Here is a 27,291-nt window from a genome sequence, read left to right on the forward strand (position 1 = left end):
CAATTCTCGACAACATTGGTGTCGACGCTCCCGCTTTCGCCGCACACTGTCACGAACGTGAGGTTATTGCGCTCTTTAAACCTGAAAAACCAGCCGTTGCTGCACTTAAATGCTTCATGGGCCAGCCGCAGTGCAAGCTCATCGGCCTTTTCGTGCAGCAGCGTACCGTTCACAGGCAGGTGTGCTGCATTTGCATGCTGCAGCCACTTTATCAGGGCGTCTTCAACGTCCGGATACGTAGGAAGACGAATCCTTGTCCGCTTCGTCGAATGCGTCTTGCCGTAGGCCTCGAGGATCTTCGCCTTATTTTTCAATATCATTGAAAGGGTCGATAAAGGCACATTGTGCTTTTCCGCCAGCTGCGTTTTGGAGCTCGTCCATTTTTCAGCCTCCTCAATGAGGCACACTTTCTGGCAGAGAGTCAGAGTTCTGTACTTCGGCATTTTCTTTACACCAACACCGCGCACGTGGTCAATAATAACTAGCAGAGCACAGAACGCGTTCGCTCGCGGCATCGACAATCAAAACACTACGAGCAGTGCCTGCCACGGGCCCGACAAAGAAACGACAGAAACAGAAACGGAGCCAGAAAAATTGTGAGCTAGTGGCACCTGGTTGTTGCTTTGTCAACTAAAGCTAGCCTCCGAGATGAGTGCAGAACGGTGCAGATCGTTGAGGCACAACAAAACACCTGAAACAGAAAATTGGTTTACAGTGCCGCCTGGCTGCCACTCCGGCAACTCAACTATACTGGCCTCAGAGACTGGCAACTTTGCGCGAATCACGGAGGCCACAGTTTAAACCAACGTATTATCTGGATCGGGGCGCGCTGGCTGTTCAAATTATCCGGCAAATTTTGCATGGAAACTGTTGGGACCGCCGAAAACCTTCGAATTACGTGGGATTTCGAATAAACCGAGTTCGAATTAGCGAGGTTTTACTGTACTAACACAAGTTTTCAGCATATACTCACAGAACACACTTTTGCAGGTACTTAAATACCCCAATTGTGAGGCCTTCCTACTGGGGTCAATGTCGCTTGTCCATAGCATCCCTATGATGGTCGCAATGATGAAAACAATTCAGAAGGTTAAGCTGCTAATATCTCTTTTACAAGAACTTAATTCGTTCACTCTTCTATTTTAAAGACAACTGTATATATGCAAATCTCAGTCAAGGATATCATTGGCTTCTATTTGGACTTTGCAAAATTGGAAACTCCAATTGCTTCCAGATGGTTCCAATTGGGTGATCCGTTGAGAGTGCCGAAATCAGTTGGAACCTCAGGAACCAAACCATTTCAGTGATCCAATTGGAATGGCAGAACCAACTGGAATGCCCAAATGGAACTGAGGAAACCAAATAGACTATACAATCAGATTCATGAGCCCAGTTGGCTGACCTATTCGGTCCAACTGGTTACAATTGGAACAAAGGAAATGCTCAATTGGACCAACTGTTTTTTTTTTAAGGGGGAAGTTTTTTGGAAAATTGCAGGTTTCACGGTTTCATGAGTCGTGTTTGCTGAGAGCACAGACTGACTTCATATTACATGATAGGGCCAGCTTTGTGTTAAAATGATTAAGCAAGTGAAATTACTGCATCTTCATTCTGCATACCTACCAATCAATAAGGACAGATATTCATTATTATTGATCTCACTGATTGCGTATCCACTATTTGAGGCAATTTATAAGGCTGAGTTTGGCTAATTAGCTAGAGCAAGTACCTAGAAAGCAGCTTTCTACACAGCTAGAGAACCACCATCTTCTACTTCAGACCTCCTGAAAGGCCTTGTGCGGCATTATGGCAGCATTTATGTCAAGTATTGTTGGCCCAGCACCACCAAAGAAAGGGCGTGGCTGTCAGAAATATGGTGGCCATTGTTTGAAATATGTCCATCCTCTGTGAAATGCAGTATTGCAGAGTTCTTATGTCCATATCAAGAGTGCAGAATACACAGCACAAAGGATGAGATGCAAAGGAACACATTTGTTTCAGAGAAGCTCTGTTGTGTAATAAAGACATATTAGCTCTAGTGTGCCTTAAGTGTGCCTTTGCATCCTACCTTTTACATTGTGCCTTCTGTGCTCTTAGTATCAACAAACAACTACAGTTCTAACACGAGTTTTGCTCTTATGCCCCCTTTTTTTTAATGTATACATGCCACTGAGAGCTCACATCGCAAGAGAGCAAGGAACTTGTACATTTAGTTGCTCATTTTTGTGTGTGACTTTCAGTCATATGTTGCAGACAACTGTGTATATTCAGAATGATGGTGTCCCATGCGAAACTGTAAAAAAAAAAGACTGTGTTATGCTTAGAGCAAGGCTTTAAAGGGTTGGTCATTCATCTTAGCATAGGGGTGCTAACTATAATACAGAAGAGATGACACAGGATGACAAGTGCAAACTTTCAACTAAAATTTTATTTTCAACTGCGCATGTTTTTATAAGTTACTTATCTTAAAAAGGCATGGAAGATGTAGAAAAAAATGAAGAAAACAGAAGCAAAAAACAGCTCAGCAAGTGTCTAACTGAGGTCACATTTCCTTGCCTGCCTTTCTATGCAGATAGAAGCACTTTTTCTTTTTTGGTTAATGCTACCGAAGGGGCGCTGACATAACCACCGTCCTCTGTGATCAAAGCCATTGAAAAGTCCTCCCATAGCTCCCGTGTGACCTGGTTCCTTGATCTAAGAAGAACCGTTGTTCTATAAACATGGGTTCACACTTAAAGGTACACTAAAGAGAAATCTGAAATCGTCTTTTTACTGCAGGAACTCGATTTACACTCTCCGAGCATTCTTAGGAACTTTGAATTATTGTCCTGTGCAGCCGATTTCCCTATCAAATCGAATTAAATGCCCTAGCTCCCACTTTTTTTTTTTAACTCACCTTCGAAAAGAGGAGCAGTCAGCCAACACGTGGAATTTCTTTCAGCCAGTCAGTCGCTTGTGGCTTTGCTTTTGCTTTTATTTTGTTTTTTTAGGTTTCCGTGAATAAATAGTTTCAGTAGCAGACTACATAGCCGCAAATTAGGCCTGCAGAAATAAAAATACACATGGACTCTTTGCTTTCACCGATCGCTACGTATTACTCCGCCGATGGCTGAGCGGCAAGCCACCATGTGGCTGGCTGAAAGGCACTCCACGCGTTGGCTGACTCCTCTTTTCGAAGGCGAGTTCAAAACAAAAAAAGGCGGGAGCCGGGACATTTCATTCGATTTGATAGAGAAATCAGCTGCACAGGACAATAATTCGAAGTTTCTAAGAATGCTTGGAGCGTGCAGATCGAGTTCCCACGATAAAAAGACGAGCTCAGAATCATCTTTAGTGCACCTTTAAGTATGAAGCAATGCGCTGCTAGGCTGCCAGATGTGGCGAGTTGTGCAATGTTGTTATTGTGTTGTTGCAACCTCTCATTCAAGCAATTTCTAGTCTGACCCACATAGACCACACCGCATGAGAGTGGTATTCTGTAAACAGCACCTTCAACACAGGCCACAACCATATTCTGGTGCTCAACACCAGAAGGCTATTCTTTGGCCCCTTCATCTTGGTCGCTGAATTTTGTGCACAAGCTCTTAAGCTTATTAGGGGCTGAACATACTACTAGCACATCATGCCTTTCTGCCAATTTTTTCAGCCTGTGCAAAACAGCATGAGCGTAGAGCAGAACCACAGGCCTCTTTTCGTTTCTTTCCGCTTTGTGGATTTCCCTTTCACAACAGTCATTAGCACCTAGCTTTTTGGCCACCGATGCCAACACCTGGTTTCAGAATCCAGCTGCTTTAAGCCAGGCGGCCTGTGTATCGATGCTGTATTAAGCACCAGAATAAGTTTGTGGCATGAGAGAGAGAGATTTTAATGAGTACAGGAGAGGTCTGCCTGGTTTCTAGCCTAGCATGCTACTCCAGGTGAAGGTGAAAGATGAGAAGGTAAGCGAAGAAGAGGGTTAAAAACAGAGGACAAGGAAAAAAAGAAAGGGTAAAAGATGAAATCAAGCATAGTCAACACTCACGCACTCATAAATACGCATGGTTATCAAAAGGTGTGCACTAAACTCGTGTCCCTAAGAAAAGTTAATAACTAATGCTTTTGTCCTTCGCACTGCTGAAGCCGCATCACTCCAGGGTCCAAGGACGTGCTCCAGGTGCACGGGACCATCCTGATGGAGTCCTAAAGCACTTAACAATGCCTTGCGATGGTTATTAACACTTGGCGGCGGCAGATCAAGTGTTGAAGACCTTGGCGCACACCACGTTAGGTACAGAGGGCTACTTAATGCAGCAATTTTATGAAGATAGAAAGCAATGTCTAGGCGAATTCGGTGCTGGCAGTTATGGTCATATCTATCTAAATTGCATGGCATGCGTAAGTCACAAGTGGGGTCAGTACAAAGAAGGGATCTATATTGATGCTCTGGATCACACCACAAAGAGTGTTTCTTCTGCCAGGATTTAGTGGTCATAAGTACCACTCCATCACTAAGAGAAAAGGGTATGGGTAGGAGCAAGGAGGTGACTCCATGCACCGACCTCACTGCACTGTCAGCGTGATCATTGCCTGCGAGGCCGCAGTGAGTGGGTAACCACTGCAGCCCAACAAGGTGAAGTAGCTCACGGGCCTCGGTGTGTAATCTGTTCGAGTCGTCAACGGTCTGCTCCTGAGGGCTTCTTGATGACTTTATTGATTGTAGTGCAGCGCAAGAGTCACTGAAGATAACCCACGTTGTTGGCAGTTGTTGCAGAATGTAAGTAAATGCTATTCACACAGCAGCCAGCTCAGTAGCAGTAGTTGAGGTGCGGTGACTGAACGTCGCCGAAATTGTGGTGCAAATTGATGGAATCCAGACGCCGATCATTGATGAGGTGGATGTGACAGAGCCATCAGTGTAGATATGGCGGTGCACACTATAGCATGCATAAATGTGCTCAAGACCAAAGTATTTAAGTGCAGGACCGGGGGTGTTTTGTTTTTCTTTTAATGCCAGGGACTGTTGTCTTGAATTGCCGTGCTGTGTACCTCCAAGGTGAGGAGGAGATCATGAAAGCGCTCTGGTACTGTGATGAGAGGAGGTCAGAAACTTCCACTGTGCAGTACTTTGCAAGTGGATGGTTAGCTGCACGAGCCACGAACTGCGCCTAGGCACGAAGCAGCTCCTGGGTGAGCAGTACTGATACAGATAGACATCTGCTTTCTGCTTGAGTACCCACTGTGGAGGTGTTCCTGGGCAGGTCAAGGAAGATTCTCAAGGCTTTAGCTTGCATAGCTTCAAGGAGTTTGATTTTCGTTTGCGAGATACCCTGAAGAGCTGGGAGCGTGTAGTGCTGAAGGCCTACTCAGAGCGCTTCATACAGCAGTAGTAATGAAGATGTAGAGCAGCCTCTTCTGGTGGTGGAGAGCATACGAAAGATAGAGGTGTAAGAGCAGAGCTTGATTTTCAGCTGTTGTACATGTGGGGACCATGACCTGTCAAATGTCACCCCTAGGAATTTATGGCTCGTGACGTATGGTACTGGAGTACCAGCAACTCTCAGCTCGTAACGCAAGATCGTGTCTTAGAAATACAATTGCTGAGCTTTTATCTGGCGACATAGCGAGGCCATGCTTACTTAAAAATGATTCGATGCAGCCTATTGCCCTCTGTAGTCGGGCATGCACAATGCGCCTATTGCATCCGGAACACAATACACGTCATCTGCGTAGAGGGAGATTTCAACTGTAGGTGGCAAGCATTTTTCCAAGCCAACAAGTGAGATATTGAAAAGGATGGGACTTAAAATCTCCCCCTGAGGTACTCCACGAGATATTTGATGCAGAGCTGTGTCACCTTCTCTTGTTGACATGAAAATTGATCTTTCGTGCAGATAGTCACAGGGCCAGTTATACATTCGCCCACCAATGCCAATTAATTGTAAGGATGAATGAACTACCTCATGTGTGACATTATCAAAGGCTCCCTTCACATCAAAAAACAGCAATGGTCATAGACCACTCTACTTTGCTGCGTGTGACACAATTGGTAAGGGTAATAACGTTGTCAATGCTGTTGCATCCTTTTCGGAAACCAGACATGGCTGGGGGGTAAATTCCTCTGTTCGTCAGGTCCCAGGTAAGGCGGGAGTGTACCATTTTCTCCGTCAGTTTTCCGACGCAGCTTAGAAGCGCAATGGGATGGTAGACATTTCATTCAGTTGATGGTTTTCCAGGCTTGAGGATAGGTATGACACGTGCACGTTTCCAGCACGTTTTAAGGCAGCCATTCTCCCAGGAGGTGTTATAAACTGCGAGCAGCTGAACTTTGGCCATACTTTTCAGGTGAGAAAGGGCAGTGTAGCTTACACCATCCGGTCCTGGGCACATCTTTTATTTGTGGCTGCCAGAGCCACATGGACTTCTTTCATAGTGAACCGTTCGTCAAGGAGGGCAGTGTTAGGTGAAGGGGTAAAGCTTTGGAGAGGCAGTGGTGCTGATATGGCTGTTAATTGAGCAGTGATCTTAGAACAGAGAGCCTCCACTGCGTAGAGATGAGAAATATTCACATTTACAGCTGCGCAGTCAAAAGGATTTAGTGGCGCGGGCTGACTATTGGGGATGCGTACAATGCTCCATACCTTAGACAGAGGCTTTCTGGGATCAAGCTTCACGCAAAAGGATCACCATTCCCGTCTTGCTAGCTTGTCCAAATGATGCTGAACATGTTTCTGTGCTTGCCTATCAATGCTGATGTCTTCTCTATAATTCATCTTGTGGGCTCATCTCTCAGCTCTGCGGCAAATTGCTCGAAGTCGCTCATATTCAGCATCTGCAGTTGAGTACGCTTATGGTAGAGTTATAACCTTAGTGCTGGACGTTTTAGCGTGTGCTACAGCATCAGTGAAGTTTTCATAATCGAGGTTTGAGAGCTCCAATTTTTCTACTGTGTCAGCAAAAACTTCCCAATTCGTGTAGCATACCTCACACCTCTGGGAATTTAAAAAAGCACCACCAACCTCAATGTACGTAGGTAGATGATCGCTGCTGTGAGATTCTATGTCAACACTCCAGGTTGTTGAAGATGACAGCTGTGCAGAAGTCATAGAAATGTCAAGGGCACTTGATCTTGCACCTTGATGAAAAGTTGCCTGGCCGTTGTTGAATAAAGTTAAATTGTTGCACAGTGTGAAATCAAATAACTGTCATCCTCTGGCTGTTGATCTGATGCCTCCTCAAGCAGGATGGTGTGCATTGAAGTCTCCCGCCGATATGATGTGCGGTGCAGGGGTACTGCGTATGATATTCTGAAGGCGGTCAACATCAAAGTTGACACATGGGGTTATGTACTATCACGCTCAGTATGAGCTACACCGCGCTAGCGCCTGCCAGAGTGCTTGCACGGTGTAGCCCATATTGAGCGCGATAGTACACGATGATCACTCTGAAGGATAGGTTCATGATCTTGACGGTGGCTGCAAGATATTCATTCCATGAGTTGACAGGTATGGGTGGTGACGTCTTTCCAAACAGCTAAAAGAACTTTGTCAAAGGTGCTGTCTATAGAGTACCACTCTCATGCAATGCGGCCTACATGGGTCAGACCAGAAAGTGCATGAACTAGAAGTTGCAACAACACAGTAACAATGTTGCACAAGTTGCTACACCTGGCAATCTAGCAGCGCATTGCTCCAGACATAATTGTGAACACATGCTTAATGGAACCACGGATCTTCTAAGATCAAGGAACCAGGTCACATGGGAGCTATGGGAGGTCTTTTCAATGGCTTTGATCGCAGAGGATGGTGGTTATATCAGCGCCTCTTCGCTAGCATTAACCAAACAAGAATAAGTGTTTCTGTCTGCACAGAAGGCACGGAAATGTGATTTCAGTCAGATGCTTGCTAAACTGTTTTTTTGTTTACTTTTTCTTGATTTTTTTTCCGTATCTTCATTGCCTTCTGATCTTGTGTCTAGATAAGTAACTTATAAAAGCACACGCAGTTGACAATAGACTTTTAGTTGGAAGTTTGCACTTGTCCATTGTCATCCCTTCTGTAATACAGTTTGTGCACCCCTATGCTAATATGCTAAGAGGAAACGTCTGTTTGAGAGGAGCCCTGTTGTGGAGGAAAAAGACATAACATAGCTTGAAGCAACATCACGTTAGTTTCAAGGAAAGCCACCAGAGGTCAGTATTTCTAATTTGTTTTTCTTGTACAGTTAGTAAACAACATGGTTGCATAGCAGCAACTATTCGTGGTCAGCAGTGCAGTACGATTAGGATATCTTATTCCATATCGAGTCATATCACACAGGTTTTTTTTTAAAGAGAAATTGCATTGCGCAGGATGTGAACGTCCTCGGAAAGGTGCGGTTGACCACAGGATAGTAAGGTATAGAATTAGCCTGGACTTGGAAGAGGGAACAGAAGAAAATAGTGAAACGGAAGACCATTAACGAGTTAGCTGTAAGAGGGAAAGTAGAGGAATTCAGGATATTGTTGCAGATCAGATATTCGGCTTTAATTGAGGATGACGGCGTTAATGTTCAACTAATGAACGATAATCTCACAGCTATCATTATAGAATGTGCAGTAGGAGTGGGTGGTAGATTGGTTCCATAGGATACCAGCATGCTATATCAAGAGACAAACAATATGTGATTACGAAATGCCGAAGCAAAAGCTCTCTAACCCCAAATGCCAAAGCTCTCTAACCCTACAGACAGGATAAACTGGCAGAGCTATCAGAGTTAATCAATAAGCACAGGTAGCCAACATAAGTGTTACAATAGGTTTCGGTTTCAGAATTCACGAGCCTGGTGCAAGTGTTATCAGCATCAGGCGGATCAGTAAAGAAAGAATGGCGTTGCGTTGAAGCCGGTGTGCGTCCCCACATCCCTCCCATATGGCCTGACAGAGGCACTACGGACATTGAAACATGGTGTCAGAAGTGTTGGAAGCAGAAAGCGACGAGCCAAGACACTAAGTCTGCAACCAGCATGAAGACAGCACAAGGGCAAGTAACAACGGTAAGCAAAGGCGTGCACGCCAACGTGACAAGCTAACCGCAATACGGCGTTGGCAGCTCCTATTGACGTGCCAGAACGCATATGCCTCGCGGGCGACTTGCGAGTGAATTGGCAGCTTTTCAAGCAGTGTCATGAACTCTACCTCGCCACAACCGGCCAAGACGCCAAGTCCTCAGAGCAGAAAGTTGCACTACTGCCAACGATTGCCGGGACAGCCGTTATTGAGATATATAACACGTTAGACTTCGGCAGCCCAACCAAAGCAATGCCAGCGCCAGGCAAAGACCTCACCATAGTGCTTCAGAAGTTCGACGAATATTTCGCACCAAAGTGCAACAAGTTGTACGCACGCTATGTTTTTCGTTGTAGAAAACAGCAAGCAGGGGAACCGTTCGACGCTTTTCTGACTGATCTCAAGCGAAAAAGTACAACTTTGCGGACCAACGTGACAAGATGATCCGCAACCAGGTAGTTTTCAGTATGGCTAGGGAGGAACTGTGCGTGAAACTACCGTAAAATCCCGAACAAGCGCCCCCACCCTTGCAAGGGCCCCCCCTAACTTAACTGTCAATTTCACATTTCCGCGCCTTTCCAGGACAGTGCCCCCCCCCCCCCCCCTCCCCCCCGCACGCGTTCTTGTAACGTACCACGCCCAAGCAACACTGGTCTGCCCCATCCAGTTCAAGAATCCAATCCAATCCTGCTTTTCAAGCCATTCGCATGCTCGTTTGCACGTGCCATTTGTCTTGTTTTGGCGTTGTCGAGTTCGCGATGCGGTGCATTCGTACTCAGTGGCGAAGAAAATTGAGGTCGTACAATGGCATCGATAAAACGGAAGAAACCTGCACCAAACGTCTCGGCATTTCAAGCTCGACCGCATACGGATGCGGGAATGGGACAATTTTAAAAAGATGCTTCAGCATAACTGCGGGAGAGCAAAACATCGAAGCTGAGTAACGGCGCCCCAGTTTTCAGTGAACTCGTGAACGATACGCTCTTCGAGTTCTTCGAGCGGGAAACAACGGCAGGACGTGCAGTTAGTAACCGGCTTCTCTCTGAAGAGGCTGTCAGAATGGCCAACAACACGCAGTTGGGAAACACTGTAGCCGTGGCACCAGAAGACCGGGGTGGGCTTCAAGCGGAATGCTGTGAACTTTTTTTTTGCGACTGACTTGGAGGAGTCTTTTATGGTTTTGAGAGTGATTGACATAGCAGTCATAAATCTTTCACTCAATGAAGTTCATGTTGCTAGAGATAAATAAAATCTTAAATCCATGTGCAGTGCACTTTTTTTTTCTGGCGTGAAAAAATCGCCGCCATCTTGAATTTTGGTGCCGTTCCGGGATAGCGCCCCCCCTACTTTGCCAGTGATTTCGACTTGCTGGAGGGGGGGCGATTGCTCGGAATTTTACGGTACTAAGGTTAGAAGAGCCTACTGTTGATATGGTTGCAAAGGTATGCTACATACATGAAACCTCTGCACAGCAGATAAAGGCGTTCCAACGAGAAGGCACAGTGCGCAATGACAGCGACGCTATCAACGTCGTCACCAAACAGAACAAGAAGCATGCACCCAAGGCAAACAGAAGCTGCAGGTATTGCGGAACAGTGCACATATTCAAGAAGACACTTTGTCCTGCCTGGGGCAAAACATGTTTGAAGTGTGGCCGAGGCAACCACTTTGCAAAACAGTGCAAGTCAAAGAATTCTGTTCACTTGGTCAGTGATGGCTCCAATTCAGAAGAGGTTTTGACTGTGCGTGAACATAAGAGGGAAGGCATCTTCAACACCCTGCAGAGCTTTAGAAACAACGATGTTATCAAGTTTCAAGTTGACAGTGGTGCATCAGTGAATATAATCCCAGAGCGCTGTGCTCAGAACGAGACACTGCAGGATGCCCCCAAAAAAAGCTTCAGATGTACAACGGCACAGTTCTCGAGCCAAAAGGAAAATGTAGACTACACCTGGCCAACAGAGCTACAAAGAAGAAGTACTCATTTGAGTTTGTTGTTGTGGCAGGCAACCTTACGTCACTCCTGGGCAGAGGAACCTCAGAGCGGATGCAACTAATCAGTGTCAACTATGACCTTGTTTCGACAGTTGAGAAGACAGCAGTGCCTTAAGATGACTTACTAGCAAGGTACCCAAAAGACTTCTGCAATGAGCAAGGATGCTTTCCAGGGCATGTACAACTGAAAGTTGACCCAACAGTAGAACCTCAGACGTCGGCAGCATGCAGAGTACCCGTGAGCATCAAGTCGAAGTTAGAAAATCTGCTCAAGGATCTGACAGCCAAGCAGATCATTGCAAAGGTGGACGAGCCTACGCAATGGGTCAGTCATATGGTTGTCACCACCAAGAAAGATGATGAGTTGCGCGCATGCACTGATCCGCAAGCACTCAACAAAGCTCTGAAAAGAGAACGACACCCTTTACCAGTCCTCGAGTAGTTATCAGAGGCAAAAGTTTTTTCCAAGCTTGATTTGCGGAATGGATACTGGCATTGTAAGCTTGAGCATGACTAGCATGCTCACAACCTTCCAAACGCCAGATGGACGGCACAGGTGGCTTCGACTTCCATTTGGTTCATCAGTCAGTAGTGAAATCTTCCAAAAGCGATTTCAGACTGCATTGGATGGCCTACAAGCAGTCATGTGTGTCGCAGACGACTTCATAGTTTATAGAAAGGGCAGCTCCAAGGAAGTCGCACAGAAGGATCATGACAGAAATCTGTACGCACTCATGGAGAGATGTCTGAACCAGGGCATTCGTATCAACAATGGCAAGTTTGAATTGAATGCAGAGCAGATAACCTTCATGGGCCACAGGTTCATGTCGCATGGATTGGAAGTTGACCCCAACAAGGTCATTGCTATCGTTAACATGGAAGCACCCACAGATGTGAGTGGAGCTTTACAGTTCTGTGGCATGGTGAGCTACCTTGCAAGATTTCTACCATGTATATCTGACATTATGGAACCTATCAGAAGGCTCACAGCCAAGAACATAGAATGGGCCTGCACCACTGAACAGCAGAGTGCATTCAACAGAGGGAAGGAACTACTGGCCTCACCGCCTGTACTGAAGGTCTGTAATCCAAACAAAGAACTCACAGTGCAATGTGACACTTTTGAGAAAGGCCTAGGTGCTGTGATGCTGCAAGACGGTTCTCCTATTTGCTATGCCAGCAGAGCTCTGACGGCAACAGAGTCAAGGTATGCTCAGATAGAGGAAGAGATGTTGGCTATCTGCTTTACCCTGCACAAGTTTCACCAATACACCTTTAGCAGGCACACCACAGTCATATCTGACCACAAACTACTGCAGAGCATCACGAAGAAAGCTCTAGACAAGGTACCCAAATGACTGCAGAGCATGTTGCTACAAGTGCAGAGGTATGACTTCACAGTCGAGTACTGCCAAGGAAGACAGCTCATTGTTGCTGATGCAATGTCCAGAGCGTGCCTGAAGGATACAGGCTGTGAACCACCAGCAGAGGAAGTCAATTTTGTTTGTCGTCAATGCATCAAGCGCCAGACTCTTGACGCAATCAAGGAAACCACAAAAACCGACTTTGTAATGTGCGACCTGAGGAGATTGATTCAGGAAGGATGGCCGAAAGACAGGTCAAATATCCCAGAAGAAACACATGCATACTTCAACTTCTGTGATGAACTGGTAATTGACGAAGGCTTGGTCTACAAGGGTCAGTGAATTGTGATACCGCAGAACATGCGAGCAGACATGAAGCAGGCTCTTCATTCATCCCATCTATGGGAACTGAAAGCTGTTTGCGGAGACAAAGAGAGTGCATTTTCTGGCGCGGAATGAACTCTGAGATCAAAGACTTCATCTAGTCATGTGAAGTGTGTCAGAAGTACAGCCATGCACAACAGAAGGAGAGTCTCATACCACATCCAGAACCCAAGTATCTGTGGGACACAGTCGGCACAGACCTAATGGAGTACGAAGGTCAGAATTTCTTAGTAACTGTTCAGCAACTTTTGGGAAGTAGATGAGCTTACTTCCACCACTGCTTCAGCCGTTATCAAGAAACTCAAAACACATTTTGCCCGCTATGGCATTCCAGCTGAACTTGTGAGTGACAATGGTCCTCAATTTTCTTGCGGTCGCTAAGTTTGCTGCTAAATGGCAGTTTGTTCATCACACGGCAAGTCCAGGTTCATCATCATCATCAGCCTGACTACACCCTCTGCAGGGCAAAGGCCTCTCCCATGTCTCTCCAATTAACCCTATCTTTTGCAAGTTGCGGCCACTGTATCCCCGAAAACCTCTTAATCTCATCCACCCATCTAACTTTCTGCCGTCCCCTCCTACGTTTGCCTTCTCTTGGAATCCACTCCGTTACCCTTAAGGACCAGCGGTTATCTTGCCTTCGCATTACATGCCCTGCCCAAGCCCATCTCATCCTCTTGATTTCAACTAGGATGTCATTAACCCGCGTTTGTTCCCTCACCCACTCCGCCCTCTTCCGATCTCTCAACGTTACACCTATCATTTTTCTTTCCATAGCTCGCTGCGTTGTCCTTAACTTAAGCTGAACCCTCTTTGTTAGCCGCCATGTTTCTGCCCCATAGGTGAGTACCGGTAAGATACAGCTGTTGTAACTTACGTACGTACATACATACATACGTGTGTGTGTGTGTGTGTGTGTGTGTGTGTGTACGTACGTACGAAGAAGACGACTGTAGTGCTGAAACAATGAACAATAATCTCACAGCTATCGTTACAGAGTGCGCCGCAGAAGTAGGTGGTAGGATGGTTCGACAGGAAGCTATCTCAGGAAACTAAAGATCTGATTAAGAAATGCCAAAGCATGAGCACGTCTAACTCCACAGACAGGATAGAACTAGCAGAGCTATCGAAGTTAATAAATAAGCGCAAGGTAGCCGACATAAGACAATTTAACATGGAGAAAATCGAGCATGCTCTAAGGAACGGAGGTAGCCTAAAATCAGTGAAGAGAAAACTGGGCATAGGTAAAAACCAGATGTATGCGCTAAAAGACAAAGAGGGCAATGTCATTAGCAATATGGATAAGATAGTTAAAGTAGCCGAAGAGTTGTACACAAATCTACACAGTAGCGAATGTAATCACCAAGTTACTGAGAGAGGCAGTCGAGCACAGCAATGGGACATCCCGCCAGTAACGAAGGAGGAAGTAAAGAAAGCCTTAGGAACAATGCAAAGGGGGAAAGCAGCTGGTCAGGATCAGGTAACAGCAGATTTGTTGAAGGACGGAGGAGAGATTGTGTTAGAAAAACTAGCCACTCTGTATACGCAATGCCTTGTGACCTTGAGAGTACCAGAAGCTTGGAAGAACGCTAACATTATCTTAATACATTAGAAAGGCGACGTGAAGGACTTGAAGAATTACAGACCGATCAGCTTACTGTCTGTTGCCTACAAGGTATTTACTAAGGTAGTTGCTAATAGACTCAGGACAACCTTAGACTTCAGTCAACCAAATGATCAGGCAGGGTTTCGTTAAGGATACTCGACAATAGACCATATTCACACTATCAATCAAGTGATAGAGAAATGCGCAGAACATAACCAACCCCTATATATAGCCTTCATTGATTACAAGAAAGCATTTCTCAGTGGAAACCACAGCTGTCATGCAGGCATTGCGGAATCAGGGTGTGGAAGAGTGTTATGTGAAAATATTGGAAGATATTTATAACGATTGCACAGCTACTATAGTTCTCCATAAAGTTAGCAATAAAATTCCAATACGGAAAGGTGTCAGGCAGGGAGATTTGATCTCTCCAATGCTATTCACCGCCTGCTTACAGGAGGTATTCCGGGGCCTGAAATGGGAAGAGTTGGGAATAAAAGTGTAATGAAGAATACCTGAGTAATTTGTGATTCGCTGATGACATTGCCTTGGTAAGCCACTCAGGACATGAACTGCAAAGCATGATCAATGAGTTAGGCAGGCAGTGCAGAACGGTGGGGCTAAAAATTAACATGGAGAAAACCAAAGTAATGTTCAACAGTTGTTGAGAGGTACGGGCTGTGGACTCGGTGAAGGTTAGGAAATGGGTCTTTATTCAGACAATTTACCCAAAAGAATAGAGGGCCCCAGGCCCTTGTAAGGTACAGACTGGCTCCCCGAGCAGCTGATTTCTTCCGCTGCTAGAGGAAGGCTTCCTTTGTTGACTGCCGCTCCCTCGAACGCCATGCCCACGTGACCAAGCTGTGCGTTCTCGGAAGGAAGCGTCTCTGGGCGCTGACGGTCGCGCTCTCGAACGCCGTGTCCATGCCACCAAGCCGTGCGTCCTCGGAAGGAAGCGTCCTTGGGCATCGACGGTCGCGTTTTCAAATGCCGAACATGAGCCCCGCATCCGCGACGAGGCCGGCACCCTGCGACGCCGAGTATAGGTCTGCGCTCGTGGCACAAACAGTTTCCGGAGCTCGCGGGCCCACAGGCCAGCAGTGTCTTGCAATGCAACACAGCCTAGCAAGGGAACAGCAGTTCGCAATTGGTAGCGAGGTGCTCAAAGTAGTAAGAGAATATGTCTACTTAGGGCAGGTAGTGACCGCTGTTTCGGATCATGAGAGGGAAATAACTAGAAGAATAAGAATGGGGTGGAGTGCATATGGCAGGTTCTCTCAGATCATGAATGGAAGTTTACCAATATCCTTCAAGAGAAGTCCAGGTTATGCCCCAGTCAAATGGAATGGTCAAGTTGGCAGGCAAGACGGTAAAGTCCCTGCTAAAGAAAGCACTAGAAACAGGCCACGATCCACACTTGTCTTTCCTAGATTATCGCAACATGCCATGACAAAGCAGAAAGGCAAGTCCAGCTTAACTAATGATGGGGAGGAGGACTCGGACGACACTTCCAACGACAAATGAACTCTTAAAGCCACGTACATTGAACCAGCGAGCACAGTGGACTAGGAAGACAAGGCGGATGAAAATATACTACAACAGGGCATCACGGGACCTCCCCACACTACGCAGAGGAGACACGGTGCAAGTAAAACCACCTGCTCCAGGATTGCCGTGGGAAAAGGGTACAATTGTGGAACCTGTGACTCCAGGGTCCTACATGGTCGATTTCAATGGCAGCACAGTGAGAAGAAATAGTGTGCACCTGCGACAAGTGCCGAAACCAAATTACACAGACACAAGGATAGACTCTACAGACATTCAAGAGTTTCCCACTAGTCCAGACAGTGCCACCACGCCACCAAAGACCGCACCTGCCACATCACGTGTTTGAACATAAGAATTCACCCAGTGTTGTGGAATAGGCCACAACAACCTTCAGTGCAGTTCACACCCCGACTGGTGCGAAAGAGAGTGCTACCGCGGCATTTAAGTGATTATGTGATGCAGTGACTGCCTGGTGACGAGGTGTGATGACAGTCTTCTTTCCCTCAAAGGAAAGAGGATGTTACAATATTTTTTGGTTTCGGAATTCATGAGCCTGGTGCAAGAGTTATCGGCATCAGGCAGGTCAGTAAGAAAGAATGGCGTTGTGTTGAAGCTAGTGTGCATCCCCACGTCCCTCCCATATGGCCTGAGAGGCACTAAGGACATTGAAACAATAAGGAAGTTTAATATGGAGAGAATTGAGCTTGCTCTAAAGAACAGAGGTAGCCTAAAAGCGGTGAAGAGGAAACTAGGTTTAGGCAAAAACCAGACGTATCCATTAAGAGACAAAGAGTGCAATGTCATTAGCAATATGGATAAGATAGTTAAAGTAGCTGTAGTGTTCTGCTCAAATCTATTCAGTGGCCAATGTAATCAGGACATTAATGAGAGAGGCAGTAGTGCACAACACTGGGACATCCCGCCGTAATGAAAGAGAAAGCAAAGAAAGCTTTAGGAGCAATGATAAGGAGGAAGGCAGCTGGTGAGGATCAGGTAACAGCGGATCTGTTGAAAGATGGAGGGGAAATTGTGCTAGAAACACTAGCCACCCTGTATATGCAATGCCTTATGATCTCGGGCATATCAGAACCTTGGAAGAATGCTAACATCATCTTAATCTGCAAGGAAGGAGACGTCAAGGACTTGAAAAATTACAGATTAACCAGCTTACTGTCCGTCGCCTATAAAGTATTTACTAAGGTAATCACTAACAGAGTCAGGACAACCTTAGACTTCAATCAACCAAATGATCAGGCTGGCTTTCATAAAGGGTACCCAACAATAGATCATATTCACACTATCAATCGGGTGATAGAGAAATGCGTAGAGTACAATCAACCCCTGTATATAGCCTTTATTTATTATGAGAAAGCATTTGACTCAGTCGAAATTACAGTAGTCATGCAGGCATTGCGGAATCAGGGTGTAGAAGAGCCTTATGTAAAAATACTAGAAGATATCTATAGCGGGTACACAGCTGCCATAGTCTTCCATAAAGTCAGCAATAAAATTCCAATAAGCAAGGGTGTCAGGCTGGAAGACATGATCTCGCCAATGCTATTACCGCCTGTTTACAGGAGGTATTCAGAGGCCTGGATTGGGAACAGTTGGGGATAAGAGTTAAAGGAGAATACCTTAGTAATCTGTGATTTGCTGATGACATTGCCTTGACTGCAAAACGTGATCAATGAGTCAGACAGGCAGAGCAGTACTGTGTGTACTGTGTGTCTAAAAATTAATATGCAGAATACCAAAGTAATATGTTCAACATTCTTGGAAGGGAACAGCAGTTTACAAGTGATAGTGAGATGCTGGAAATGGTAATAGAATGCATCTACTTAGGTAGTGACTTCAGAAAACAGAAAAGTATATAACAGCTGTATCTTACTGGTACTTACCTACTGGGCAGAAACATGTAGCCTAACAAAAAGGGTTCAGCTTAAGTTAAAGGTGCACTGAAGAGGAATCTGAACTCGTCTTTTTGCTGCGGGAACTCAATCTACACATTCTGAGCATTCTTAGAAACTTCGATTTATTGCCCTGTGCGGCTGATTTCCGTAATTAAACCGAATTGACGTCCAGCTCCCGTCTTTTCTTTTCAATTCTCCCCCGTATGGTGGGCGGTGTCGACGAACGCGTGGAGTGCCTTTCACCCAGTCCCGTGGCGGCTTGCCGCTCTGCCATCGGCGGAGTATACGTAGTAATCTGTAGAAGCAAATAGTCCGCGCGTATTTTTATTTCTGTGGGCGTATTTTGAGGCTATATTATCTGCGAATGAAACTATTTATTCCCGGAAACCTAAAAAACAACATAAAGCGAAAGCAAAGCCTCCACGGAGCTGGCTGAAAGGCACTCCACGCATTGGTTGACTCCGCCCACCGTACGGGGGAGAATTAAAAAATAAAGGCGGAAGCCGGACGTTAATTCGATTGAGTTAGGAAAACCGGCCACACAGGGCAATAAGTCGAAGTTTATAAGAATGCTCGGAACGTGTAGATCGAGTTCCTGCGGCAAAAAGGCGAGTTCAGATTCCTCTTCAGTGCACCTTTAAGGACAACTGAGCGAGCTATGGAAAGAAAAATGATAGGTGCAACATTCAGAGATCGGAAGCAGGTGCAGTGGGTGAGGGAAGAAACGCGGGTTTATGACATCCTAGTCGAAGTCGAGAGGAAGAAATGGGCTTGGGCAGGCCATGTAATGCTAAGGCAAGATAACCGATGGTCCTTAAGGCTAACAGACTGGACTACAAGGAAAGGGAAGCATAGCAGGGGGTGGCAGAAAGTAACGTGGGTGGATAAAATTGAGAAGTTTGTGAGCATAGGGTGGGTGCAGCTGGCATAGAACAGGGTTAATTGGAGGGACATGGGAGAGGCTTTTGCTCTGCAGTGGGCATAGTCAGGCTGATGCTGATGATGGTACCTACCCCTTTGATATTCAGAAAAACAGGATCAAGGCCCTCGATTTGCTGCTTGTTGCTTTTTGCACCAAGTATAGAAGAGCTGTCTGTTTGCTGTCTTCAACTTCATGGCACAAAAGGGCCCTTGCAGGCTTTCCTGGCCAGTTCTTGGACATCATGCTGAGTTGATGTCTCCACCATGTCTCCATATCTCCACCTATGTCAACCTGGACAAAAAATAGATAATTTCAAATGAAAAATAACCTTCTTTCAGCATTAAAACAAAAAACTAGGGACCACACAACTGTGCACAAAAACTTAACAATATATCAAATAACTTAATATATAACAATAACAATTTTTAACTTAACAATATATCGATTATATATATCAATATATTTTATCTCTTTTGTAATGAGCAAAACAACTATTTCATGTCAACTGGTTTGTTGTTTCTATTACCAACATATTTCTAAAACTTCATGCCCTATCTTCGTGCCCTTCATGCCCCTATATATTAAGACAGCTTCATCAGTATGGCAGAAACTGAAATGCAAAGTAATAGTAAGTCTAAATAAAGCTGCAGCTAACATAATCTGTAAATTTCACTTATAATTCTCGGCCACCGCTGCAAATTCGCGTTTTGTAACGATATCACTAGCACTATATGGCAATTCCAGTTAGAGGGCAGGCGAGTTTAAGCTGACAAGGATAGAATTATTGATAATATCACACTTGCAAAAGACTGGTCACGCATTAGTCTGGTGACTAACTTGCTCCTGATGGATACAACCGCGCTTGTCAAAACATCAAAAACGGATTCGGCCACCGCAGTGGCTCAGTGGTTATGGTGCTCGGCTGCTGACTCGAAAGATGCGGGTTTGATCCCGGCTGCGGTGGTCGCATTTCAATCAAGGCGGAATGCTAGAGGCACACATGTACTGTGTTATGTCGGTGCACATTAAAGAACCCCAGGTGGTCGAAATTTCCTGAGCCCTCCATAACGGCGTCCAATGCCTGAGTCACTTTGGGACATTAAACCCCATTAAACCAAACCTAACCAAAAACGGACTGAAGCAAAGCTAATCTTATTGAGCTCTAAATCTCAGCATTGCTAATGACATACTGCAGTGCAAGTGAACGCAAAAAATTGGGCGTGATTTGATAAGATTTACTACCAGTTATTCATAAATTCTTCCTAACGTACAGAGCGTTAGCACAGCATATTTCGTCTACCGTCACCGCTGACTGGGGCCGTCAGTGCGTATGTGCAGATTGCCTCGTGGAGCCAGGTGATCAGCAGCTAGCCTGCACTTGGTCTGCCGGCTCCATCTGTGCATGCATACACACGTAAAGGAAAGAAAAATTATCGCACTCACGAAAAAAAACAGCCAAAGATAAATCGAACATCAATTTTTCCGAGCCCATTTTACACTGAATGAAATTCTATAGAACCAGTCCAAAGCAAGCATCACGTTCGATCGCTGCCATAATGAACACTTAATCTTTTATGGTCTTTATAGCCGCCGTTTCCATATGCAGCTGCACGTGCAGCTTGCATCGAATCACATTTGCTTTCCTCGTGCCACCGTGCCGCGGTGGTCGAACAAAGCTGCACGCAGAGCCGAGGTCACTACTTCGACCGACACTCGCCCCACGCATGACACGACATGGTGGCAGGAACATGCGCACACACAAACTTCTGTAATGATGTATGCTAGAGCACTGCACATGCCTATTTTTCGTGGTCCGACCCAGCCTGGCCCGGGCCCGCTGACTCCATATGTTACACGGCCCGGGCCAGGCCCTACAGAAGGCCGCTGTGGGCTGGCCCGGCCCGGTCCCATACAGCTAGCTATGTCACACGCCAAAGGGCACCTGGCCAAGTAGGGACATAGCTACCACTACGCCGTCAGCTCATGGGTGGAAGTACAAAGGCTGTAGATTATTTCATGTAGGATCAAGACAGTGCGGCCTCGGGGAAGTTGCCTTTTTTGCGGTCAGTCACGAAAGCATTTGAATATGTACATATATGGAATAAGTGAAGATAAGAATAAGTGAAGGCAAATTAGTCAGCGGCACCGTAATTCGAATTACTTGCGCGCCATTGGTCGCGTCACGAAAGGGACGGAGCCGCTTGAGAGCACAGGAACGAAGCCGCTCGCTTACACGTGTCGATAATTGTGACGAAATGGGATGCCTCAACTTTGCAGCATGACTACGTTTAATTCGCTCTTGTCACTTCTTGTTTGGTCGTGCTGTTTTGCGCTGAACTTTCTTTCGTCTTCTTTTATGGAGTGTGGTAAATTCCTCTTTCACTGATTATCGCGCCGCTTGCAAGTATATGCAGCGCTCTACGGTAAAATTGCTCTTGCATGCGTTTTTGGCTTATATAAGATTTGTATGGGAATACGGATATCCTTGTGTATCATTTGTGGCTTTTTATATATGGTGTTCAACGGAATGCATAACTCTATTGATGAGCAGCATAGTAACGTGCGAAGCATCCAAGCTGTGTTTCGTTGCCTTTGGTACTTTCCAAGGAAGCTGTGAGATGCGACGTTTTCTGTCAAGTATGACACAGATGTGTGCAGCATCCGCTGCTGTTGCAGTTTTACCAGTAGCGATGCATAAATGCGGTGGGTTTAAGCTTATATTACAGGTATTCACAAATTAAATTTTCACCATTATCACCTTTAACACCTAGTGAACTCTGCGAATCTTTGGTCTTAACTTTTGCGCAAATCATGCACGGACAAAACTCTAAAAATATTCCTCAAAAGAAGCAGCGTTTGTTAATTAGCAACACAAATTTGCATTGTGCTGCTGTTAAGTAAATTCAACAAGGATTGCTGTTTCATAAAATTTCGGTTGATTCAACATTAACGCAACAGCTGGATGTGAACTGAAATTCTAAACTTATTTTCAAGGGTTTGCCTATAGTCAATGAGCACATGCACATGCACTTGAACGACCACACAACTTTCATTTGAGAAGAGAGCACTGTCATCGCCGCTGCTTCTCATCTCACCCTGCATCACGTGCCCTGCATGCATCGCGAAGATGCCACAGGTGCCCAGAAGAACAAAAGAACTTGCGCTTCGTTGGTGGTTGGTCCAGTTCGAATGTATTGCATATTGATAACTGCATAACGTAGTTGCGAGTATCCTTTATAAAGCGTATATCGTGAATCCTTATTCGTTATTGAAGATTAGCACTGAACAGATAAACAGGCACCATATATGAAGAACAGCTATGCCCCAAGTACAACTTGACATCGCTCTTCACCTTGGCCATGCAGAAAGGTACACTGAAGATGATCCAAAGACAGCAGGCAATTTTCCGCACCTCCAACACCTCCCTCTCTTCCTTCCGTCACAACAAACCTCTGAGCCGTCCTTCTCAAATAAACAGTTTGCTCAGTCGTTCATTTTTTTTTTCTACCTGAGCGCCGAAAGTGTTTCGATTGCTCGTCCCAGTTTCTACGACACCGTCACAATCCGCGCAGCATGGGCTGCCTGTAAGCTGGCGGACACCAGGTTCGGCGTACAATATTATCGTGTTTTGTACGTATTTTTCCAGAAACACAAGAAGGCCGTGTGTAAACGACGCAAACAAGATCAGCCATTGCTGTGAGAAATACAAGCACACCTAGGCAGTCGTACGGCCACATCGTCCGCTCCTCGAACTTTTTTTTTGTCGCCTGTTATATTACTCAAGGAGTCGCCTGATTCGTATCGCCTTTGTTAATTCGTGGGCTGAGCTTACATTGGCTATATAGGGGCCAAGGACTGTGCATGCGCGCCGGAAAGGAAAGTACAAACAGCGTATGTGCCAATTTGTGGAGCAGGGAGAGCTGCGGCACGCGTGTGCTAATTTGAACTCGCAAAAGCTCTGCAAGCGCAGTGTGAAGCATGGCCTTATATTTCTGCGATCTAGTGTTTTAGGACAACAAGTTCTATCCATAGCTTGTGATAATTTGCATCCATCACGTTCAGCAGTCGCGAAAACGCCGCAATACCACGAATGAACTTCTAGTGCATAAACCGCTATTTTTGGTTCCGTCTATAGCACCTGAAGGCACACCCGTGCCATTAAACAAGAGCGAAGGCAGGACGTGGAAAACTAGCATTCATAAAAACAATGGCGCACACAGCTCCGAGCATCGGCCTTTGAATTCATCGCAAAAAGAGAAGGACGTATCAAGCGACTCCGATAACTGGTCATGCTTGACATCTGCATTCCATGCAGTACATGGCTGTCATCGAGCGTCGTTCAGTGATGGCAGCAGCGTTACGCAAGGGGGCCCGTTTCCATTATTAGTTATACGAGACTTAGTGACTTAGTGGAGCGCTGCGGGGTGTAAAATATTGTAGCAGACATTATTTGTCGCAGCTTATTCTTTGTAATGCACAGTGCTTATATATTTTCTGCCCAGTCATACCCTGGCCGTTCTTATACCGTAGCCTTGCGGCAAAGCACTGCTTTGCATGCGTATCCAGGCGACAGCACACGGTGAAATCACAAAGACGTCCTGAAGAAAGGACTGGACACCTCGACCATGCCACAATGAGTGAAAAGGGAGAGGGAAGAAGAAGGGAAGTAGAGGCCCATGCACGGTGCGACGCTTTGCACGGCAGCGTTCACAAGCCCAAGAAACGGGTTTTCTTATGCGCGTTGAGAAAAATTAAAAACAGCGACATAGGTCATGCTGAAGGAAATTAGTTATGGCGGCGCTGCCATTTCGCGCTAAGCGCGCACTGGTGTTACACAGTGAAGTGTCATTGGTGATGTGCCCTCTTTCATTAAAGACCATTCGATCACAAACCCTGCAGTTCTAAAAATTTCCGTCGGCGACTCCCACAAAGAGGAAGTCGGAGCCGCAACATTTTGCCACCCCGTCACGGGCAATGCAACAGTGTTGAAGTGAAGCATGCCGGCTTTGGCAAGCGTGTCCAGGCGAACCCCCGATAATGCTTCCAGAACCTCAACGCAATATTTACCGCGTGTTATGAGTAGAAGTTCAGATTTCTCCGGAGCGGGTTGCAGGCCCGCTTGGGAGAGGTGTGAGGAAATGGTGTTAAGTGCCTGTTGGAGTGTAGTTTGGACCTCTCCCGGTGAGCCAGTGGTGACCCACAAGGTGAAATTGTCTGCATAGAAGAGGAAATGAAGGTCGGGAATAACGGCTAGGGCCCGGGCAAGCGGGACCATGCCTAGGTTAAATAGAATGGGAGAGAGGACGGCACCCTGTGGAGTGCCACGAGTGAGTGGAATGGGCTGAGACAGTTTGTCGAGATAGCAGATACGAGTGGAGCGGTGGGAGAGGAAAGCTCTTATGTAATTGTGCATGTTGTGTCCTTATTGCGTGTCAGCTAGTATGGTGAGGATGTGGTCGTGTGATATGTAGTCGAAAGCCTTGCGTATGTCAACTGTTCTAAGGCTTTGACCTGCGCAGCATCTGGAGCATTTGTGTTAAAGAAGGTGTATTGAAGGAGAAGGAAAAGGTCTTGGGTGGATAGTGCTCAGTGAAATCCAATGAGGGTGGGGGGGAGATAGTCAGTGGCCTGAAGATGGGAAGTGAGGCGGGCAAGCACCATGTGCTCCATGAGCTTGCCCGCGCAGGAGGTGAGGGAAATAGGACGGAGATTGTTGATGGTAGAGGGTTTATTGGGTTTCGGTATGAATGAGACCAGGGACGATGTCCAGTCCACTGGCAGGGTGCCAGAAGTCCAGGCGTCGTTGATGACAGTAAGAAGAAATGTTTGGGCTTCGGGAGGAAGGTTCTTGAGAGTTGTGTATGTGATTTTATCTGCACCGGGGGCAGAGTGTGTGTTACGGGAGCGAAGTTGCACAGAGGTCTGCCATTTTGTTCCCCAGAGCATCCAAGTTACGAGGGAAAGCCGCTATTCTTAGGGTGGGAGCTCATTAATTATTGCGCTCTACTGGCGATGTCGCTGCTTAACTGGCTGTCATGCGGGTAGTTTCTAGCCTTGTGGCCTTGCCCTTGACCACGGTATAAGAATATATATATTCTTACACCATGCCCTTGACCTACATAGCGGACAGGGCACTTTCCCCTGTTCACATCCCGCTCCGTTGGACAGCAGCATTACCAGCTTCCTCACGGCTTGCCATTTCCCCTCATCAACGGCTTCGAACATCTGAAGTGCATGGAATACTTTCTGCGTTGTCAGCCACTTTTCGCGTTTGCGCATGTGGATGTAGTACTCCTCGGCGCTAAGGCCTGCTTTCATACAGCGAGCAAAACAATCACTTTTTTGGACAGTGTTTTAGGTCCCTTAGCCTGCCTTAGGCAACAGAGACATGAAGTGAACTTTTTGTTTGCATATTTAAATGACATTAGACATTTCGACAAACTCTAATTTCACCTTGCATGTTACCCTCATGCACTCTTCACACAGCAAACTTTGTCAGCCCAATTGTCGGACTATGAACTTTATGAGTTCATATCTTACATCGTTAGTCGCCGATGCACCTTAGTATGCTTTTAATGGCCGCATTTCATCTTCTCTCCTTTTTCTGTTTATTATTTTACCTTTTCCGCACCGCTCTCGCTCCGTCTTTTATCTCCCAAATTCCCTTCCCCACACAGAGTAGCATGCCATTCATTTTTTAAATGCCGGCTAAATTCTGTTTTTCATTAAAGGGTTTCTCTCCCTTGTTTTGCACACTTCTGAACTTCATGTAGCAATAAAAATACCTCCGCAAACGAGACGCAAATTGTGACCGTGTTCCATCCTTGCACCTCAGTGCCTTTAAGAAACACTGCGGACTTGGTAACTTCTGTCATTCAGGATTTTAGCACATTTAAGCATTTAAGGCTGATCTCACGCCCCATCAAGTTCCAAGCCCAAATGGTTCTGCTAGCCACTCGTTGACTCCAATTCCACTTTTCACGGTGCGGTGCGCTCTTAGCTCCGACTGCAACACCATTTTTCAAGGCCAAAGCCCCTCCTCCAACTCGATCTGCATTATTCAAACCTTTTCCTCTGCTGCTGAATCTTTAGCTAATATGTGAGCTCCAGCCGTCCCAATGCCACTGCAGTGGCTGCTTAAAGCACGTCATGTCACATTAGCCATGCATGTGTGCGTGTCACATCAGCCATGCGTGTGTGCTGTATGCGTCAACACCATGCACCTCTAGTTCCCTGAGCCACGCGCAGCACCGAACGTGAGAAATTCTGCTCACCTCAGCAATAGTAGCCACTCGTTGTGGGGCCCCTCCCTGACATCGGTGCCTATGCAGCCATCACTCCCTCCGGTCCTTGGGTCCTTTGCACGCGCCTAAAGGTCCGTTCCCACAGTGATCAACTGGCTGTTGCGATGAGCGTCGTGGACGTTGTAGTGTCAGCTAGCGTGCAGGGCTCCTGCTCATGGCTGGTGGTCGTCAGATCCTGTCCTGACTCTACACCATAAAACACACACAGTCGTTGTGTAGAAGAGAAAACTGGACTTTGTATAACTTGTCGGACCAGTTCAGACAAGACGTTTATACAGAACGAAACACACAGCTACAACAGCCGACAGGGATCGCAGCTCGTGCAGTGTGGGGCTCATTAGGGACTTTCTAGAGTAGGGGGACCCTATCGGTGAGGAGGATAGGGTCTCTATTCTGAGAGTCCCCATTAATTCGAGGGGCATTGTTTTTCTACTCATGCGCACTGGGATCACTCTTGGTGGGATCACTCTTGGTGTCCAGGGGAAAGGGAAGGAAGATGTGGGGGGGGGGGGGGTTTGGGGAAGATGCAGTCGGTGTCTATGTCGTTGCTGCAGTCATGGGGCAGGTCAGAAGTTGCAGATCCAAGGAGTCGCCGGTTCAGGAGGCCACAGGTACAGGGGGCCGCAGGTACAGGGGGCTGCAGGTACAGGGGGCTGCAGGCCTAGAGGAGGGCGTCCAGGCTGGTCTCCTCTAGGTAGGCCAGCAGGACACGGTGGGCGGAGAGGTGGTTTCAGGCCGGGAACAGTAGCTGGTCCTCCATGTCGGTTAGCAGTCCGAGGGTCCGGTAACCTGCAAAGAGACGGTGACTGACGGTGCAGGTCAAAGGTTGGGCACGCACACAGCAAGTGTCCCAAAGTGCCCGCATCACAGCACGATGGGTAGGCAGGGGAGGGAGCCAGGCCGCCGACGAACTTCCGCGTTGATGTCCAGAAGCAGTCGATGTGGAGTCGCAGCAGGAGGGCTTGTTCCCGGTAGGGGATCTTGTCCAAGAGTCGGTGGAAGGGCCGGTATACAGTGATGCGCCTGTCGGGGTGGAGTGCCCTTACCACCTGTTTGAGTAGCAGATGGGCAAAGTCGTGAGGGGCTACTTTCGTAGTCACTGACGACTCATTGCTGTGGGCCGCCTTGGCAAGGGCGTCGGCGTCCTCATTGCCCTGGATGCCGGCACGGCCAGGCACCCAGTGGATAGACACCTGGTAGCCGGTGTCCTCGAGGGTGTGAAGCTTGGGTGCGAAG

General features: G+C 46.6%; 1 protein-coding gene and 1 long non-coding RNA gene across 2 annotated transcripts in view; one reads left to right on the forward strand and one right to left on the reverse strand.

The window, feature by feature from the left end:
- The window catches only part of LOC149353175 (uncharacterized), a 196,509-nt gene that overhangs the window by 77,013 nt on the left and 92,205 nt on the right, over window positions 1–27,291 (forward strand). The window lies entirely within an intron of this gene.
- Window positions 15,095–26,828, reverse strand: LOC149353177 (uncharacterized). The gene is made up of 3 exons (XR_016290924.1): window positions 26,026–26,828; window positions 18,843–19,042; window positions 15,095–15,399 (listed from the first exon to the last, which is right to left on the reverse strand). It is a non-coding gene; the product is annotated as an uncharacterized LOC149353177 (long non-coding RNA).

Source organism: Amblyomma mixtum, chromosome 3, assembly GCF_055824585.1.
Source record: "Amblyomma mixtum isolate Tamu chromosome 3, ASM5582458v1, whole genome shotgun sequence".
Lineage (NCBI taxonomy): Eukaryota > Metazoa > Arthropoda > Arachnida > Ixodida > Ixodidae > Amblyomma > Amblyomma mixtum.